General features: G+C 41.5%; 1 long non-coding RNA gene across 5 annotated transcripts; it reads left to right on the top strand.

Annotated features, from left to right (window-relative positions):
- The first annotated feature begins 673 nt into the window (after positions 1-673).
- LOC109755408 (uncharacterized) lies at positions 674-2,637 on the top strand. Of its 5 annotated transcripts, none has more exons than XR_012184415.1 (4): positions 674-1,092; positions 1,196-1,393; positions 1,500-1,647; positions 2,186-2,637. It is a non-coding gene; the product is annotated as an uncharacterized lncRNA (long non-coding RNA). The 5 variants fall into 5 exon arrangements; XR_012184413.1 differs by having other exon boundaries at positions 674-1,106; positions 2,186-2,608; XR_005756748.3 differs by lacking the exon at positions 2,186-2,637 and having other exon boundaries at positions 679-1,092; positions 1,500-1,832.
- The last annotated feature ends 1,939 nt before the right edge of the window (positions 2,638-4,576 follow it).

The raw sequence follows: 4,576 nt of genomic DNA, 5'->3' as shown, positions 1-4,576 counted from the left end.
TGTTTTGGAAACTGTAAGAAGAATGGTACTTGCATCGAGTACAACGAGTTGAGACATTCGATATACAAATTTGATGCATATGTCATGGTACGCATGCATCACGGGGAGTTAGCAAACATTGATCATGGCCACATGCATCAGACATTCATGCGTGTTGCTACGGCGCCGTCCTCGGCACTGCCGCACGTTCCATGCAATCGCCGGCGGATCTCCGTCGAGTCTATCGCCCAACCACCGTTGTTGTCCCTCGTCAGATGCCTATGATCCTGGGTGGTAGCACGATCAAAATTGCTAATCAGATCCATGGACAAAGAGATGCCATTAATTCCAAATCCCCTATTATCTAGATCATGTACGTAGATACAAAAACTGATTAGTACTGGATATTTCACCAGAAAGAAATCTGCCAAGCCGCTCAAGATCCAAAAGTGCAGCTGGGCGGCGGCCATGCGACAAACTAATTAAAATACTCATGATTTCAAAGGGCAGGAAAATAGTAGTGTTTGTTACGGCCAAACGGGTTGATAAATAAACACTAGCTTGGAAACCCGTTTAGAAAAGCACACATCTTAACAAATCCAGTGATAGAAAATGTGGAGGTAACTACCACTAAGTGATAGGAAGAATTTTCCCGGATTAACACTATTCCTGCCACAACATCCTCCCGAACTCCGAATCGTCAGGGAAAAGAAAAAAAACACCGCTGCCCCGACCCGCTACCCAACCCTCCCGCCTCCTCCCCCGAGCGCCTCACCCCGCCGCCGCCCTCGAATCCCGCCGCCGCACATGCCCTCACCGGAACCCGCCGCTGCGTGCGCCCTCGCCGAAACCCGCCGCTGTGCGCGCCCTCGCGGGAACCCCCGCCGCCACGAGCCCCCTGCCGCCGTGCGCCCTCCCCGGACGCCCCGCCGCAGCCCGCCCTCCCCGGACCCCCGGGCCGCCGTGCCACCACCGGGATCCAATCGCCAACGAGAGCCTCTCCGCGACCCCCCGCCCAGTTGTGGTCGTCGCCTGATGCCTCGATGCCGCCGAACGCCGTCTTCCTTCCGGCATCCACGCGCCGTCCGAGCGCCGCCGTGCCTTCTCGCACCAGTGCGTCACCCCCGGTGACCCTTCGCCCCCTGATCTTCTCCACCTTTACCTCCCTTTCCATCCTCGAGCTACTCCTGATCCCCGCCTCGTCCGTGCCATGCAGGTCTCCTCCCGCCATGCCCCTCTCCTGCTAGCAGTCCGGACGGAACCCCTGACTAGTTAGGTTGGCCCAGGCGAGGCTCCACCGCCGCCGCGCAGCCTCCTCCCGGTGGGGCTCCACAACCGCAGCACGAAGGGCGTTCATTGGAGCCACCTCTGGCCGTTCAAGTACGCAGCCCGTTCAAGTACGCAGCCCCTGGAGGTACAACAGCCACAGCTTGTGGAAATTACTGCAGCAACGTTCATCGTCTCCACCTCGTACATTTGATTTTGTACCCTTTTGTCATTTTTCACCCATGTTATTTCAGCAAGATGGTTGTTGAATGCTTGACCTGCTATGGTACTACAATAGGGAGGCCAAAATTGAACTTCACCAAAATCTAGAAAAAACAGGATGAGGAAGGGCGCAGCCAAGTCCAATGTGTTCTCGTGTTGATGAAGTAATTCAAGGAGCAGGTGGTTTCATTCGTATGAAGCACCAACAATAAAATCTTCATCCCCATGTTTGTTTCTTGTTTTATTTCAAGCTGCCACTAACCATTGGCATTTTTTGTCTGATGCTCCACGTCTTGTAAGTGTCCACTAAAAAAACAGAATTTTATGCAATACCAGCAAACAGTAAGTGCGAACTTCTCCGTTTACATTCATCTAAAGAAGTACGTATTTTTTAAAGTAATCTGGAAGTTAAAAGATTATAGTCTAGAGAGTTCAATCATTGGATTTTGGGAAGAATTCATCTTACTGATAAATAATGAATAGAGAAAAAAATTACAAAATAGGTTTTGGGCCAGTACTAAATAGGTTAGGAATTGTTTGGCGTTGGTGGGGTGTTGGAGCGTTACTACTACTTGGTTCACTTCCATTTCAAGGGTCTTGCTTGAAGATATCTTTGAAGCCATAAACACAGTTGTTTTGATTTCAAATTGCGGTCCATGGGTTGAGCTATGAAGCTGAAGTTGTTGTTATGCTTCTGAATATCTACTCTTTCCTGTAGGTGTTGATCCTGGTGCTTGTCGCCATTCACGAGGAAAGATAGTCGGTCTTTGAACGGGTGGGTGATCTTGCTGTTGCTGGGATACTATTCAACATGGGGATTCGATCTCCCTTGAGGTGCAGTGTAGCATGATATATGCTGCTGCCTCTTTTGGATTTATTGTTGAGATGGTCGCTCAAGCTCAATATTGATTAGTCCTTCCCCTAGATCTTTCCCTACATGCTCTATAGGTCATCAGTAAGAACAAAAAGTATGCCTCTAAGCTGCCTGTGTTTATTCCCCAAAATATAAGTTAGTATGGCTGCACACGGTCAACTGTTTTTGACCAGTTTCTGTAGTAATTTGTATGGCCGACAATTTTCAGCAGTAATTAACATGGCTGCGGTCCATTGTGTTTGATTTTCAACAGGCCAACTTGATTAATGCTAGTGCAACTCATCTTCAAAAGTGTACATGGACGCATTGTGAAATTTGTTCCTGCTGTTGTTGTTTAGATAGATCACACTAGAACATTTTGTATGAACCATTTACTCAAGTGAGAGAGATAGGCTTCTTCGTAGTTCATCTATTTCCCGGCAAAAGTAGAAAGTGTAACGACATTTGTTCCCTGTGTGAATAAATTTGTGTTCCTATGTGAAGTAATGTTTTGTTCCTGGACTAAGAACATTCTGTCCCAGTGTGGATAATTTTTTATTCATATACTAAGTACCTTTCCTAAAAAATCATATTGATTGAGAACTAAAAAGGGCATCTTTTTTAATAATCTAGAAGTTCAACGAGTTCCACCCAGAAAGTTCAAAAGACATTGTTTTTTAGGGAGAACACATCCTGCCTAGAAGATGCATATGGAATAAAAAAATCATTCATCAGGGAGCAGTACAGAGATAAAGTTTATTTTGTTGTGGTCGCTCACTCCCATTTCTAGAAAAGCCTAGAGGTTCAAATATAAAATATGAAAATGTTCAATGTTTTGTTGTGGGTGCTGACAATGGTTTAAATTTTTATTTGTGAAGGTCAAACTGTTGTGTTCGAGAAGGTCAAGTGTATTATGTGTATCTCAACAAGTTCAAACTATTTAAACATGCAAGGAAAAACATGGGAGATTTTTGATTTTTTAGAACTTTAAGTGACAAATAAATTTAAAAGAGCATAAACAAAATTTAAGTTTAGAAATTCACTTCAAAAAAATTACAACATGTGAGCATCAGTGTGTGGGTGTGTGTTCTATTATGTGTGTGTGTAACTTTGCACAAAAATAAACTCTAGAAGTTCACCCAACCCCCAAAAGCCTATATGTTAAAAGACAAAACAGTAGACAATTTTTTCCGTCTCTGAAACTAAACCAAGAAGTTCAAATTTGCGATACATAGCATGTCGAAGTTTATAAAAAAATCAGAAATTTTTGTATCTGAAGAAAAACAAGAAGTTCAAATTAACATAACACATGACTTTGATGTTTTTTTTTTTATAAAAAGAACATTGTTTTACGGTTTCAAAAAAATGGAAAAAGAAAGTATTTCAAATAAACCAAGAAGTCCAAATTGTAAAAATAGAGAAGTTTGATATTTATAAAAAAAAACACAGGTTTTATTTCGTTACTAAAGAATAAAATTAAAGAAGTTCACATTAAAATAAAAGGAGTAGTTTGATGTTTACGAAAAACTCAAATTCTTTCCATTTATATGAAAAATAAAAGTATGAGGTTCAATTTTAAAAAATGTTTGATGCTTATTTGAAAACATATTTTTTTCTAAGAAATAAGACTAAGAAGTTCAATTTAAAATAACAGAGAAGTTTGAAGTATGAAAACAACTTAGATTTGTTGCAAAAAGTTCACGTGCACCTCCGTGCATGGTTCAGAATTTATATTGCGGGACGTCCGACCTCTAATTACATGTTTTAAAATGGCAAAAATGGCATCCGGCCATCAATTGCGTGTAATTCGACGTATAAAGAAAAATGCGACAGAAGTTCATAGTGAAAACAACGAGAAGTGTAGGTACTGCAAGGAATGCATTTCAGGTGACAATAAAAGTATAGAAAAACAAAAACTTAAAAGGTTTGTTGAAAGAAGTTCAAGTGCTCTATCCGGGGAAGTTTAAAAATTCTCTCAATCCATTACAAATTTGGAACAAAAATGCTCTACATGAAAAAGTTCTTTTCTATTCAACAACTTTCCAAAAAGGGTATATTGTATGCTCTATTTGAAGAATAAAACCAAGAAGTCCAAACTAAAATAACGGAGTAGTTCAATGTATATAAAAAACTCAGATTTTCCTCATTACTAAAACAGTAAACCCAAGAAGTTCAATTTATAATAGTAGTGTGGGTTGATGTTTTTTTACAAAAATCGGATTTCTCCCGTTACTAAAGAATAAACCAAGAAGTTCA

The sequence above is a fragment of the Aegilops tauschii genome, chromosome 5 (genome assembly GCF_002575655.3).
Source record: "Aegilops tauschii subsp. strangulata cultivar AL8/78 chromosome 5, Aet v6.0, whole genome shotgun sequence".
Classification (NCBI taxonomy): Eukaryota; Viridiplantae; Streptophyta; class Magnoliopsida; order Poales; family Poaceae; genus Aegilops; species Aegilops tauschii.
The sequence above is the reverse complement of the archived record's forward strand: the minus strand, read 5'-3'. Positions and strand labels throughout refer to the sequence as shown.